The sequence below is a fragment of the Lepidochelys kempii genome, chromosome 10 (assembly GCF_965140285.1).
Source record: "Lepidochelys kempii isolate rLepKem1 chromosome 10, rLepKem1.hap1, whole genome shotgun sequence".
NCBI classification, from domain to species: Eukaryota; Metazoa; Chordata; order Testudines; family Cheloniidae; genus Lepidochelys; species Lepidochelys kempii.
In genome coordinates this window covers 59,665,498-59,681,877 of record NC_136389.1, presented here as the reverse complement: position 1 = coordinate 59,681,877, position 16,380 = coordinate 59,665,498, and the positions used below count along the sequence as shown (strand labels likewise).

General features: G+C 45.9%; 1 protein-coding gene across 7 annotated transcripts in view; it reads right to left on the bottom strand.

The window, feature by feature from the left end:
• The window catches only part of ZNF280D (zinc finger protein 280D), an 80,923-nt gene extending 72,616 nt beyond the window's left edge, over positions 1–8,307 (bottom strand). For 3 of the 7 annotated variants that reach the window (XM_073303773.2, XM_073303777.2, XM_073303778.2), the window contains exon 1: positions 8,054–8,304. The gene's annotated coding sequence lies outside the window, so the exon portion shown is untranslated. Of the gene's footprint in view, positions 1–7,478; positions 7,705–8,053 lie in introns of all 7 variants that reach the window. The other 4 variants (XM_073303780.2, XM_073303781.2, XM_073303774.2 and 1 more) reach the window with 3 other exon arrangements.
• Positions 8,308–16,380: the final 8,073 nt, after the last annotated feature.

Here is a 16,380-nt window from a genome sequence, read left to right as displayed (position 1 = left end):
TTCTCACCCTAGTACAGCCTCTACTAGAATATGAGAATTCATATGATTTCTCTGTGTATTTTGTCTTGCACTATTTTTGTTTGTTTTAACCCTTTTTTGTCATTTTCTTATCCACTTCTTTTCTCTAGCCTCATGATCTATCTAAATTAGAGACTGTCAACTCTTTAGGGAAGGGACCATTGTGTTAATTTCTGTAATGTGCCACCTGAGGCAAACAGACTTACAATTTGTTCAGCCCTGACCTACACTTTATACTTAAAAGAATTATGAAATATTTTAAGACAGGAATACAGTCTTTAATGCATGAAAACATCATTGAGAAACAGACCAAATAACCGCTCAACTGAACAAAGTTAAAACAAGCTTTTTTTTACCACTCAACTTTAAATCTGAATTATGCCTGTATCTTATTCTTTCTCCACCACAGCTCCATCTCTTTAGTGCCATGCTAGTACAGGTCTAAATTTACTGACACAGAGAAAGAACTTCCTTATTTTAAAGGCTCCTGATTCTTATTGAAGTTTAAATAAGTTCTGCGTAAAGAATTCAAAACTATCCTAGAAACAAATGTTTCACATGCTGCATCAACTATCTGGCAGCATCAACCAGAGCGGAGGGAAAAAAAACCCCAAACACATTTGATGTGTTAAACGCAATCCGTAGCTGCCCAAATCACTACATGCAGCAATAAGAGGTAGCCACAATATAGGTGCTTATGGCACTCTGATCTTGAGGCCCATTATATGCTAGCTATGGCTTAGCCTGCACTAAGCTACAACAGCTGGTAATGTTTCCCAAAGGGGCCTTTATGCCAGCATGGGATTGCCACAGCACAGAAGTACCATCCCCAGCCAATCTCGGGTGCCACAAGTACTCCTTTTCTTTTTGCGAATACAGACTAACACGGCTGTTACTCTGAAACTTGGATGGTGAAGTAATTTATGCCTCAGAGCTGAATTATTCCCCCACAACAGGAATCCTCAGCATAGCAGTTATGTCAGTTTTGTTCTCCCCCACTTGTGCTGCAGAATGCACAAAAGGGCCAAAGATCATGCACTCAGCATATAGTCATCTTTCCCAAGCATTAAGCTTCGTATATTATAGTAACTTAAATTGAGATGGGGAAGTGATGTTAATAAATGGGAATTTGACCAATACGAAGTATACTGAATGCTACTGTGATTAAATGTATGCATTTTATTTGAAAAGCACAATGTAACTTCCTCCAAGCTTTCATCACATAATCGGAGTAAAGCTTGAATCTTCTGAGGAATTTCAAGAATACTGGTTAATTAAAAACTGGTTAAAGAAAGAATTCACTTTCTGGGCCTCATTAATTTTTGGGCCCTTCTATTCTGAAAATTACATCCTGCAGAAAGTAAAACCATGAGTTAATGGAGAGAATTTTGGAGCTCCTAGGCTTATAATTTTTTTTATATATATATCAAAACAAATTATCAGTCATCATAACTGATTTTTGTACATTATAGAAGCCAATGGAGAAATTTTTTTACATTGGCTATTTTCAGTCTCCAATATAGCATGTGTGTAAGACTTCCTAAATAGTCTAGGAAAAAGATGTAAAACTGTTCTTCGGCCAAAAACATTCCTGCAATCTACTGGGGTCTAATATGGTGGATTGGGAATGGATTTGGATAGGCAAATAGTCTTTGCATTGTGCCAGAAAAGATCTTCAACACAATAACAGTGACTTTGCCAGACTGGGACCTCTGTGAAACTGTTCAGTTGGTTCAGAAGCATCCACAATCAGGATCATTGAAATAGTAAGTTGTTGCTTCATCTGAAAGCACAACCTGTGTCAAATTTGTCAGCCAGTTTAAGAAAACTAACTGAACAGCTTCACCACCAGATCACCTCATATAGCCAGTACAGGAGTTCCTTGAATTGTATAAGCAGCTTATTTAAGTACAGCGTCTTCAGCAAAGTATTCCACTGCTTTGACGAAGACCCTGCTTTGTGTGAAAGGAACCGTTGCTGTGAAGGTTCTTTGCTTACTTAAATTATTCAGCTAGCTCAAAAGCTTCACCCCTGAACTAGCTGAATAGAGCACGTTGTAAAGTTTTGTCATATAATTTTTCTGAAAAAAGAAATTTCTAAAAACCCTATTTAAAAATGTTCATAAACAGCCCATAATTTATTTGAAAATTTTCAACCAGCTCCACTGTTTCATTTTATACATTCACTTGTGAATGTCCGTTAATGGGAGTGATAACAGAATAAAGCTGATGTACAGGCTGCCCTACTGCACTGAAAAATGTCTACAAGTTTATTGTTTTTTCCTGCTGCAGTACTGGGTTGACTTCAGTACCCATATTTGCTCCAGAAGCACTTCTGGATCAGTTTATGATCTCATGACCTCTGAGACTATCTCCACGCATTCAGCTGGTCAGATTTTGGTGACTGAAAATACACTTCTATCATGGTTGCACCATTGCCTCCTATAGTTCATGACACAGATCAATCACATGTGAAGGCATTTTGGTGGTCTCCTCATGATGTTTAATACTTAATTTTAATACCGAGTTCTCTATAAGGAGTATTTTAAACCAGAGCCCCAATATCAATGGCTTGATAGGACAGGATGATTCCTTATTCTTCAGTATAGAAACTGTGGTATGTAAGCACAAGTGATCAAGTGTCTAGATACACTCTCTTTATGTTGGCTATACTATATCTAATCTCCCTGTTGTCAAAAAATTCCATTTAGGATGTTTTAGACATATTTAGAGTCTGTTAATTTCCTTTACCCTACGGACATAGTACAGCAATAGACCTGGTTTCGTTAGCTGATACGCTCCTAGGAACGAACAATGACCAGGCACTGAAGCCACTTTTTTTTTTTTTTTTTTTAAATCAGCCTTTATTAAAGTCAATCACGTGTTTGTGCACACAAACTGTGAAAAGAGCATGAGTTATTCTGACCGGTTCCTGAATAACAGATCCCAGAGGATGGTTTTGAGTACTCATTTTAGCTACTGCAAGACTATTCTTGTCAACCCTTTGTTTCAGCAAGTGAAAGAGAACGGAAAAGACACACATGGGCTGGAGTGCCACTGCTATGCAAATGACATAGCCATTTTACCCAGATTATCTGCCATATTTCGATCAGAGACATTGCTTTTCCAGCGTTTGGCCAAGATTAAAACTTGAATGAGAGAGCTGCTTGAACCTTAATCTGAGTAAGAAGGTAGTGATATTATAAATTTTGAAGGGGTGGTAGGAGAAGTATCTGGAGAATTCATCTGGGACTGCTTCTATATCTATTAATGAGGGAGTAAATCCACCCTTTATTAGAAAGGTTTGCTGTTTCATGTGCTTGTGAATCCCAGGCTACGTATACAATCTTAGGTGGTATTGTTGGCCAACAGCACTTTGAAACAAATGGACACACATGCCTAGCCATATGCAAATGTCAGACTCCGACTTCACCTCAGCTATCCTTGACTTTAGTCTGGCAGCCACAATTTACTGCAGTGCACTTTACTCTTGAAGACCATCTAGAAGCTTCAGGTAGTGCAGTTAACATTTGTTCAGCAAAGCTAACTGATGAAAAGATATTAGCCACACAGCATATTACATCAGATTTAAGAATTTTTTTATTTTTTTTAATAAATCACTTCTGGTCGCAATCCAAGTTGTTGACTTTGATGAGACTCTATATATTGGATGAAAAGTTACATTAACAGAAAGTTTAAGTTGCAGTCACACTCAAAATTTAGAAAATGACAGTTTTAATATTGCCCAGACAGCCTTAATTCTGCCCCCTTAATGTGTCTATACCATGACTGAATTAAGCACGGATCTTGTGGGAATAAAAATTGTATGCGATCATGTAATTCAAGACTGTACCATAATGCATATGCACTAAGTACAATTTTGATTTTGCGATGAGCAACTATAAATGTAGCACTTCCTAACTCTGAGTGCTTGTTTTTGCACCCAGAAGAGTGCCCTTCCAACAGCTTTTTTTAAGGCAAGTTCCCAAGGTAGGGTTTTTGGGGGGGAAAGCTGCTGGTGGTATTTGTTGGTATTTTTAAATAAAAGGTTTAAAAAAATTTAAAAGGCAAGGCATCTGCAAGATTGGTTTGCTTTCTTCTCTGTTAAGTTTCCCTTCTTCTTCAGTAAGAGGACCTCTTCCGAAATTCACTTCCTTTAATGGTGCAGAGGCAGAATTCACGAGCTTTTAAGCCAATGTGCACCACATCTCTTTTCTTAGGCTTCTATGAGGGCTAATATGGATATTCACTGAGTGGATATCGACCGCATTTTCGAGAATAACTATTATTTGACTTTTGTTTATAAAGCACTTTGTTGAATTTAAACTATACACATTTGCACCAGGAATGTGATTGAGAAATAAATATAGGCACAGTAACTCATTCTACAATAGGAGTACTTGTGGCACCTTGGAGACGAATAAATTTATTAGAGCACAAGCTTTCGTGAGCTACACCTCAGTTAGGGTTGCAGATGCATCCGATGAAGTGAGCGGTAGCTCGCGAAAGCTTATGCTCTAATAAATTGGTTAGTCTCTAAGGTGCCACAAGTACTCCTTTTCTTTTTGCGGATACAGACTAACACGGCTGCTACTCTGAAACCTGTCATTCTACAATATAACTGTAGTAGAAACACATATGATAACAGAGAGTTATTTCCTAGTTATCAAAGATAAGCAGAGGGCCTGTATCATCCAGTTAAACAACACATGACCTCACTTATAAATTAACACCTCATGTGCAACACTCCATATCTACCTCTTTCAAACAGTTTCTTCCACCTTTTCTAGGAATATCCTTAAAAAAGAGGACTGATAAGTAAGGCTGTATGAAAGTTGTTGATTTTTTTTGGTTCAAAAGTTGCAGTCAGTTCAACTACCATAAAAAAAATTCTAAAAAAATTTGGTAGCAGTGTGATGCCGGATGCCAGGTCACAAAGTTATTGAAACTTGCAGAAACAATACAAAATTGTAGCGCGTGTTAGAAGTTTACGTTTCCGCAGCAGAATTGCAATCTGAAATTTTCTTACAGCTTGACTAACAAGTAAGTCATCAACACAGCAGTCCAGGGTATTGTCATCTTTCAATGGCAAATGAATCAGATATCTTGTTGCATATGTACCAAACGTTTATTTTATCATAGTACTGCTAGCTCATTCAGAACACAAATAGTTTTGTAAAGTTTATGCTTTTTAAATAGGCTAAAGCAGATAACACATTGCATGAGCCTAGTGCAGAGGTGGGCAAACTACTGACGAGGAGCCACATCCGGCCCGCGGGACCATGCTGACCAGCCCTTGAGCTCCCGGCCAGGGAGGCTAGCCCCCTCCTCCCCAGCCTCAGCTCGCCGTTGCACCAGTGCTCTGAGCTGCAGGGTTGCAAGCTCCTGCCAAGCAGTGCAGCTGGCTCTGTCCAGGCTGTGCGGCTGCCAGTCCTGCTGCTCTGAGCAGCATGGTAAGGGGGCGGGGAGGTTGGATAAGGGGCAGGGAGTCCCGGGGGGCAGTCAGGGGATGGGCAGCAGTTGGAGTGGGGGAGCAGGGGACGGTTGGATGGGGTGGAGGTTCGGGGGGGGCGGGAGAACAGTCAGGGGATGAGGAACAGGGGAGCGGTCCTAGGTATGGATAGCGGACGGGGCAGTCAGGGGACAGGGAGGGGGGGTCCTGGGAGGGGATGGTCAGGGGACAAGAAGCAGGGGGGGTTGGATGACTCGGGGATTCTAAGGGGGGCAGTCAGGGGGTGAGAAGCGGGAGGGGGCGCATAGGGGGTTGGGGGGCAGGCTTTTTCGGAAGGCATAGCCTTCCCTACCCAGCCCTCCATACAGTTTCGGAACCCGATGTGGCCCTCAGGCCAAAAAGTTTGCCCACCCCTGCCTAGTGGTTTCTCTCAATGTTAACAGAACTATTACCCTTGATCCTAGAAACAGAGACTATATTTAAGCTAAGCCGTGTAGATAATAGGTTTTCAATCTGTGGGTTACGATAATGTGCGAGGGAGTCATGAGCATGCTATACTTTCCACACTACCAAATGGGAAGTGAGATCCTGACAAAGCAAATATTGAAAACTGAAAGCATCACCTATAATTAAATCCTATACATGACAGATCAGAATTGTGGAGTAAACTTCATTTTCTTAGAAACATGAAAGCGTTCAAAGTTTTAACTTTTAAAACAAGTTTCAAGTTTTCTTCATGGAATGACAAAACTTCTCGAAAGAAGAGGATTGCTGAAAAAAATTAAAAATAAGTATGAGCAGCTAGAAAAAAAAAAAAAGCTTCTCCTTTCCTTTAAAGAAGATTCTGGCCAATACTGCTACATTTCTGAACAACAATAACTAACACTAGTCATGAATGTTCATTACAGCAGCCACAACTGCATCAACTTTTAGGGTATTACTCAACTGTAATCATCAGAACTGCTTGAGCCTGATGCAAGTCAAAAAATCAACTTCGTATCTTATTGAGCAAAATAAAGTGAAAACTAAGTTCATGATGGAATACGAGTTTTTGCTTCTCTGCATAGCTGTCATATCTCCATCTTAATACCATAGATGTACACTCAGCACAGATGTAATAGGCTTACTAAATATACATGTCCCCATCCTTATTGTGGAGTGTTATAATAATTTTGAGCGTTTACATACTTAAAAGAAACTAAAAAAATGAAAACTGCTGTTTAAGAAATAAGAAGTGAGCAAGAATACAACGGGAGAAGAGGGAAGAACTTTTGCAAAACAGTGTGTGTAAACTAAGGCTATAAAATGTCATCTTTGTTTTTGACATGACAAGCTACAAAAATGTAATAAGTTACTGAAATCCCTCAGCAATTTATAGTTGATATGTTACCACCCTCAGTGTGCTGCGGAAATTCCAACATGGATAGTTTCCATGGGCCTATAAATCTTAGTATTATTCTCTGATTCAGTTGTACAAAATCAGGAAGTAACTATCCTTGCAGAGAAGAGAATGGAGGCATCTATTTCATGATAGTAAAGCTTTTCAGATTGGCCTTGCTTGTTGGTCAATTTGTCAGCACAATAGTTAAATTATCTGTGTGATGTAATGAAACTGACTGTTAAACTTTAACAGTTGCCCTTTAAGAGTTCCTAGGAAGCAAAACTAGATTTTACATCACAAGCCCAAAGCTCAACCTAAATCATCCACCTGGCCACCACCACCTTACATCTGGTCCACACGACTTCAGTTAGCATGATTTAATGTTATATGGGCAATCTATTAGGGCAATGTCATGGTTTGCATGGTCTTGGTTTGTTTTAGAGGCTGTCAAACATTGGGTTAGTGATGAACATACTTAAAAGAAACTAAATGATAAAATTTAAGTTTGATGCAAATTAAAAAACAGAAATTAAGCACCGAGCCCAGTGGTAAAACTTCCCTTTAAAAAGCACCTTCCCGCCTCACTGTCATGAGGTGGTAAGTGCCTCCTAAAGAAGGGCAACGTTACCTTTGTAAACAAATTAGACGTTCTCACCCCCAGCTCAAATGGGTGTGAGGTGAGGGCAGGGCGCAGAGATCCTGGGGAAGCAGCGTAGCTCCCTCTGGAACCGTTCTCTTTAACGTGGCCTCGACATTTCCCTCTGACACTCCGCGACCCCAGGTGTCTGAGACGAGGGCTGGGTTTGGCGTCGGGCACGAGAGGCTGTATGGGGACCAGAAGCCTGCTTGCACAGCTAGAACGGGGAGGGAGGATCAGTAACACCCATTCGCAACTATCCGGGAGCCACCAACAAAGCGCGGACGCGGCAGGCTGAGCCCGGCAAGCTCCCGTCCCCCGCTGTACGCGGAGACCAACAGGCTCGCTAGAAAGCCTGCGAGTCCCAGAGCTCGCCGGTCCGAGGAAGGGGGGGGGGGGGGGCGCCGCCACAAGGCCACGCTCCGAGCCAAGATGGCGCCGGTCTCATAGGCGACAATCCCCCCGGTGGCCCACCCGCCGCTAAGCAGCAGCAACGCCCTCCGCACGGGAAGGCCCTGAGCAGGCCGTCCCTGCGCGGAGGGGGCAGAAGGAGCGGGCCGGCTTACCGTGCTGCGCGTGTGAAGAGGCCGCGGCAGGCTCGCACACTCCCTCCCTGACTGACTGGGGGATGGGAGGGGGCGGCTCCGGCAGAGGATCCTCACATTGCCTTGCCGCGGCGCCCAACCTCAGCCTCCTGCTACTGCAGCCGCCGCTCCTGGAAAAGGAAGGGGGGGGGGGGTTTGCTGAACCCGGCGCGCTGGCTGATGGGTAAAGTGCAGGTCAGCCCCACAGAAGCGCCTTCTTTCCGGCAGCCATCGGGGAGGGGGCGGGGCAGCGCGGGGGAGGCCCGCACAACGCGCGCAGCGCCATGTGCCTGGCCTCACACCCTGCGGCGGCACAGGGCAGGCCTTGCCTGTAGGCCGCACCCTCGGCGCTTCCTCGGCCCGGGGCTCCGCTGCAACACAGTACTCCTCCCCTCTCCCCAGCAGCGGGCAGGAGCAAGCCCTCCCTCCATACTGTACTCATCCCAGCAACCCTGGGGATGTAGCCCGTGAGGGGGCTGGGCCACTGGTGCCCCACCACCACCCATGGGCCACAGGCCCTCAGGGCCAGCCTTAGGCACATGCAGAATAATGTCATGGGTGCCCTGTGCAGCTCTGTGCTTCGTATGCCGCAGTGCCAGCAGCCAGCCCTATCCCCCAGCTGGCCCCCATATGCGGTGTGCCCACTGCAAGGGGCAGGGATGTTCCGAGGGGGTGCGGCGCCCAGGTCAACTCCCTCCGTCCCTGCCCCGCCTCTTCCCACCCTCATTTTCCACCCCTTCTCCCAAGCCCTTTCCCTCAGCAACAGAAGCGGCCCAGAGGTTAGCAGGGGCAGCCTGGCACTAGAAGCAGGAGTCAGGCTTAGCCCCGCACTCACCAGCGGTGGGAGGAAGCAGAGCAACCCAGCCCCAGCCCACTGGCTCCCCCCATGTCACTCCGCTTCCTGCCACTCATGAGTGCGGAAGGGGGGCACAGAGCCCTCCCCCCAGGCTCCCTCCCCTGAGCAACACGGCTGGGGCTGGGTCATTCCACTTCCTTCTGCCAGCGCCAGGCCCCCTGCTAATCCCCTAGGGCTGCTCTGGGCCTTTGGGGGCCCCTAAAGCAGCCCCCCACAGCTCCTGCCTCCACAAGCCTTTAGCACAGCCCAGATCCTCAGTGTGGGGAGCAGGTGCTCGGGCTGTGGAGGGCACCATAATGGGTAGGAATAGGGCTGAATGCCATGATGTAAGCTGCCCTCCCATTATCAAGGGCCTCAGGCATGAACCAAACCCACAGGAAGCCCAAACCACAGAAATAGACTGATTCCCTGCACCAGGAAGCATAGACTGCACTGTGTACCAGGACTATAGATGCAGGATGTATACCACAAAGTAAGCCAAGTTCACAGCACAGCCAATGGCATCTGTAGCACCAGGCACAGACAGATCCCTGAAAAACCCAGACTGGGACATTGCCTTCAGCACACAATACAACCAACCACGATCACCAATAATTCCCTAAAAGAAAAGGAGTACTTGTGGCACCTTAGAGACTAACCAATTTATTAGAGCATAAGCTTTCGTGAGCTACAGCTCACTTCCTCACGAAAGCTTATGCTCTAATAAATTGGTTAGTCTCTAAGGTGCCACAAGTACTCCTTTTCTTTTTGCGAATACAGACTAACACGGCTGTTACTCTGAAACCTGTCAATAATTCCCTGCGTCATATACCTATGATCAGAATATTACTCCACTTCAGGGAAAGTCATACCTACAGTAAATACAAAGTGCAACAATCTGCCAAGTATAGTGAACTAATGGAACGCAAAATATGAAACTTTGACATGTCCATTGTATAATAGCTATATGCACATTTTCATTAACAGATATAAAATGAGAAAAATATTTAAATCTGACAATATTCATGTCTAAATATTTGCATATATATATTTGTTATTGTTCATGTAATTTGTTTAGCTCTAGTGTGCTCGGCTCTATACAAAACCCCAGAAGTAATCTGGGAATTTACAGTCTAAGAGCCTGATCCTGCAGTCCAATGTGCACAATGGAGCCTTTTAGCCACGTAGAATCCCACTATAGTTGACAGGACTCCACCTGGACATAAGGGTTTGCCCACATGTATGAAACATCAGGATGTGAGGGTCCAGTCTTGCAAACCTTTACTTAACTAGGTACAACAACCTTATTTATTTTAATGGCACTACTCGTGGCCTGAAGGATCAGGCCTTGCACAGCGAGGGAAAAAACCTCCACAGGGACTAGTGGCAGTTTCTATTTTAGACCATTTCCCCCATCTCATTTTAATATGATGGAAAAAACAGCATTTTTACTAAGTTCAGTTAATACTTTTATGTAAAATTTTCTGAGTCAGAATGAAAAGGACCAACTTTAAGACATTCAACCTTTCACATGCCTTTTCTGTTGTCTATTGCTATTCCTCCCCCAGGGGACAAGGCTGCTCCACCCCAAATATCATGGAGGTGATTAGAGTTCTATGATTAAGCTTGAATCTAGACTTCCACTCTAAGCCCTATTTTCTACACTAGAACAACATTGCATACAACTATTTTCTACCCTGTAATTTTAGAGGAAAGTAACAGATTGGTTTCCAATTTGTTATTCCTATTACAGGGTCTAAAAATACTCCCCCACCCCCGAGAATTTTAAATATACAGGACTGAAAGACATTTATATGCTGCTTACTTCAAAATGACTTATGTGCTAGATTATTGCCCAGTGTCTTATATTTTTTTTCAGCCAACACATGCTGAACCTCCTACTGCGCTTGACAACTTCCATAGTTGCACTCAAATGCCACTCACAGCACAGGTTTCTTCTCACATATGAGCATTTTCCAGAAGAGAAGAATTATTGACTTAAGACATAGAGAGGAGGAAGAGATCAGACTAAACAAAAAAGTTTAAACTGGGAAGTGTCCTGTTTGTCTCATACTGTTCTGTATGATTTTGAAAGACGAGAAGTTTTTCAGAAGAAGAAAACAGTTCAATAATACTTTATTTTATAAGCTGTACAGCCTCTGACTTCAGCATTCAACTGCTTTAACCATGAGCCCATCCTATCCCTTCCTGCAATCCCATATCATTCACTATGCACCTTCCAATTCTTGCAACAAGTGAGGCTGGGTCTTACAGATAACAGCCTCCTTTACTACCCAACCCTGATTCCTCCCCAGAGCAGGTACATCTTATACATGGAATGATGTAGGGGTCCTGTGGAAAAAATAATATGTGACTATAAAATTAGAGACTCTATCATAATGCATATGCACAAGGGGCCTGAATTAAGGTTGTACAAACTCCCAAAGCTTGATCACTTCTGCCGTGTCCAGCCTGGTCCTGTCCCACTCTTGACTCCTTGTCCCATTCTGCTTGCCAAGCCAGTCCCAGTTACCCCCTCCCAGCTCCTCATCTGATCCATCTCTCCTCCCACAACACCAAACTGGCTCCCATTCCTAATCTCCATCCCCAGACTCCTCCTCCAGTCTCAGTCCCTCCACCACCAACCAACTCCTTGCCCCAGTCTCCCCACTCCCTGAATCCTTGTCCCAGTGTTTTTTCCCAGCCAGTCCCAGTTCTTCCCCTGCATGCCATGTCATTGTCTGGATGGCCTCCCCACTTCCCCCTCACTGATTCCTCATCTCAGAATCTTTGTTCAGACAGTCACAGTCTCTCCCCTGCCCTAATCCAAGTCAACTGGCTCCCAGTCCATCTCTTTGTTCAATCATAGAATATCAGGGTTGGAAGGGACCTCAGGAGGTCATCTAGTCCAACCCCCTGCTCAAAGCAGGGCCAATCCCCAACTAAATCATCCCAATCAGTCCCAGTCTCCCCTCTCTACCCGCTTTGGCTCCCAGTCACAATCTTCCTTCCACCACCACCCCTTCCCAAGCTCCAAGTCTCAGCCTCCTTACCCAACTAGTTCCAATTTTTCTCCCCACACTCCGGTTTCCATCTCACCATACTCCTGCCCCAGTCACACAAAAGGAGCTGTAATTGATTGATTATGATTGAGCATACTCAGTTGCTTTGAGGAGATGGTGCATGCTCATTCTGGTTAGTAGTAGGAGCTGTGAGGTCAGTCTGTATTCTACTGTGGTTCGATGGCCGGCTGGGGATGTTACCTGGTGGCTCCTTCATGGAGCTCTGAGCATGAGCATATACCTGGCATCATTCATGAACTCCCCTGACACTTGTCCCTTTTGCGGTGTGAGGGAGAGTCTCATCTATGTAGAGTGTGTCAGGTTGCAGCCCCTCTTCTGGCTCCTCCAGACACTCCTACTGAGGTTCTGACTGCACGTTTCACCTCATCTCCTGATTTTTGCACACCACATCTGCAGCCCCACTAAGTCACGAGATGTCCTCATCAAGCTTCTCCTGGCACTGGCCAAGACAATCATCCATTACAGCAGGAGGAGGAAACTGGGAGGTGGCGGGGGAGGGAATCGCTCTGCAACTGTGGAGCCTGCTTCCGTTCCTTTATCCAATCACACCTCCAGGTAGAGTTATGCTGGGTGGTGTCCACTGACTCCTTAGACACCTTTGAGAAGCAGTGGGTGATGTGAAGTGTTCTCTGGTTGGTGTCCCCTTCAGGTTCCCTGATTTTTACCCTATGACCATGTGACGAAGTGGGAATGTTCTTAATGTTTTCTCTGAATACTATGTGGGTGCCTCAGTTTCCACTATGCATTTCTTAAGTATCTAGGTGGTGGGATAAGGGTGTGTGATTGTTGCAGAGCCTTAGAGGGCCAGGGTGATGCTGTCTGCACAGAGAATGGCTGACACCCTGTCTCCTGGCAACTGATAGCCTGGGGCCCTCCCCTGCAAAGATGCCAACTGAAGGTATTGGAGAACAAAGATCAGGTGGCCTCCTTGCCCGGGAAAGAGACAAAGGCGAGAGGAGGGGCTGGAGAGTTTCAGTTTGGAGCTGGCTGGGGAAAGAGAAGAAGGCCCAGACCTGGGGTCTGGGCTCCCTGGCCCCAAGATGGACCTGACTGAGGGGTCCTGTTTCCTATAACCACAAGCTCTGTTTTGCACTGTGTTCCTGTCATCGAATAAACCTTCTGTTTTAGTGGCTGGCTGATAGTCACATCTGACTGCAGAGGTGGAGTGCAGGGCCCTCTGGCTTCCCCAGGAGCCCCCTCCAGGCAGACTCATTGTGGGAAGCGCACAGTGTGGAAGGGGATGCTGAATGCTCCAAGGTCAGTTACAGGAAGGTCGAAGCTGTATAAGCTTCTTGCCTTCAAGACAGTATGCTCACAGAAGAGGCATGCTCCCCCAGAGTCCTGGCTGGTTTCATATGGAGTAGTTCCAGAGCATCACCCGGTGACTCCATGACAGACCATCCCTGTTTCTTCATTTGTAGTCCCCACTATTCATTTGTGGTCCAAGCTCACTAGCCCCTCTCCCCTGGCTAATGAGGAGGGACTTTAGCTTCATCTCCCACAACAGGTGCTAGGAGCAATGAGAGGCAACAAGCATGCTGAATGAGGAACAGAATCTTTGGAGATTTTAGCAGCTAAGATGCAAGTCTCAAGTTAGTGTCATGGATCCACAGTATCCGCTTTGGAACAGTATGCAAGACTCCTAAGGGGTCTCACTCTTCCTGTCATGTAGCTTATCCTGTGCCTCACCACCTCCTCAGACTGAATCTCTGGGACTCCAACACTCCTGCTTCACAGCATGAACTCTGTTCAGTAAGTCCAAATGAGAGAGATTCCTGGTAGAGACTTGTACACTCTTCCAGAAGTTCCAGGATTAATGCACCTCACCAAGCATTTACAGTGATACTCAAACAGCATGGTCAAAACAGTACAGTTTACTAGTCAACTGGAACACAGCATAGGAGCCATTAAGTTAGTGTAGAGAAATGAAGGTTAAAGCATAGACCATTCTGGTCAGCACAGAAGCCCAGCCAAGCTATAGTGAATACCATTGTTCAAGCTCCATGTGCCTCTCCGTCTGACCTTCTTGGTCAGGTCCCAGGTGAAAACAAAGACTTCTTCCAACAGCTCTCTCTTATCCCCCCCACCTCACACCTTCCTGTAGTGGGGCAATTGCCCCACTCCTGGAAAAAACAAGGGTTAAAAGCAGCCCTGGAGAGTGCTGCAGCTGTGAAAGGCTAGGCTGATTGGGGAAGCAGCCACACAGCTGTGGCCAGCTTAATTAGGGCCCAGCTGGCCCTGATAAGAGGGCTGTGGGCCAGAAGCTGAAAGAGTCTCACTCTAGCCCAGAAGTGGGAAGGGCTAGTTGCCTAAGAGTGAGGTACCTGAAGCAGAACAGTGGTAGGGAAGGGCAAAGGGAACTGGGGAGCTCCAGCCTGGTGAACCCCCAGGCTGCAGGTCTTAGTGAAGGCCTACAAAAAGTACTGGGGATGCAGAGAGGTAGCCTAGGGATAAACAAAAGCAGGTCATACCCCCTTGCCAGTGATGAGTGGCCATTACAGTCTGCCCCAATGAATGGAGCCTAGATGATGACTGGCAGTAGCCACTGAGGCAAGGTGGGTTTAGAGGGTTGGGGGTTCCCCTGGGAGGGAAGACCCAGATTGTGGGGTACTGCTGGGGGAAGAAACCCAAGGGAAAGGGGTAGCGGGGTCTGGGAGGGATATGGGGCCAGCAGCAGGCAAGACACTGGTCTGCAGAGGGCATTCCATAAGCTGGAAAAGAGCCAATTCCCAGATGACCAGCAGGAATATTCTCAAGCTAGGGAATGTTGCTAAGCTTTCCTGCAGAGAGGTGGGGAAATCTATCTTCCTGCAGATCATTGGTTGCTAGGTGTCACTGTCTGGTGATTGTCTTTGCCATCATCTTCAGAGATTCTCCACTGATATGGGGTCAGCCTCAGGCAGTCCTTCTCCAATGACCCATTTAGTCTCAGACAGCAAGGCAACATTCACACTCATGTTTCTTAAGCCTGGTCTAAACTAAAAAGTTAGGTTGAAGGAAACTACCTCAAGTCGACCTATTAATGTATGTGTCTACACTGCTGGGTCCTTTACGCTGACCTAAGTCACCTCTAATGTTGACTTCTGTAATCCACCTCTGCAAGAGGTGTAGTGCTTAATTCGATTTTCATGGGTCGACTGTGAGGTAATGCAGACAGTGTTGTGTAATTTGACTTAATTAGTCTCCAGGTGGTGTCTCACAATGCTCATCTGTGACTACTCTGGAAATCATTCTCAACTCTGCTGCACTGGAGCCAGGTACACAGGAAACAGCCCCTTCCCTGCTAAAGCCCCAGGAATGTTTGATTTCCCATTTCCTGTTTGATCAGCATTGGGAGCATGCCAGCTTGAGCACAGCTGATCATGGAGACTACACGTCCCAAACGTGCTCCAGCCTGGTCTGCACAGGAGGTGGTGGATCTCATCACTGTGTGGGGAGAAGAGTTTGTGCAGGCAGAGCTCCGATCTAGCAGAAGAAACGCTGACATCTATGCAAAGATCGCTCATGGAATGGAGAAGGGCTACACGAGGGACACACAGTAGTGCTGTGTGAAAATAAAAACTTTGCCAAATGTACCAGAAGGCAAGGGAGGCAAACAGTCATTCTGGTGCTGAATCCTACACATGCCAATTCTATAACAAGCTGCGATTCTCGGGGGTGACCCTACCAGCACCCCCACAAGCACTGTGGACACCTCGTAGGTGAGAGTCCAGGGACAACAAGGACAACGATATGGTGAATGAGGAAGAGGAGAAGGAGGAGGAGAAAAATGGGAGACAGGCGAGCAGTGGATCCATTCTCCCCAAGAGCCAGGAAATATTTTTAACCCTGGAGCCCTGTGGGTCACAGGACATCATGGTGGCCGACCATGATGCCAGGGAAGGCCCTTCTGGTGAGTATACAGTTACAATCAAAGTCCAGTTAAACTTTAGCAGGTGCACACATTTGGTATTATTGCATGTTTACTGTGAAGAAGCAGCCAGGTGCTGTAGCTGTGATTCTCTGCTTACAAGAGGCTGCTCCAGCTACACAGAGGGTGGCCCCCGGAAAAGATGTTTCTGTGAACTGGGATAGCCCGGGAATCCTCCACGGATGTCTCTAGAAAACTTTCATGGAGGTACTCTGTAATCCTTTGCAGAAAGTTTCTGGGCAAGGCAGACTTATTTCTTCCACTATGGTAGGACACTTTCCCATGCAATTCCTGAATTAATTCTGCTGGCATCATTGCGGTACACAGCATAGCAGCATAAGGACCGGGTCTACACCCACACGCTTGCAGCACCTCCTTCCTTTCCACCTCTGTTACCCTCAGGAGACTGATATCACATAGTGTCGCCTAGGGGAAACGGGGGAAATTCTCATTAAAAGTACTCTTACAAGAGATGAAAAAG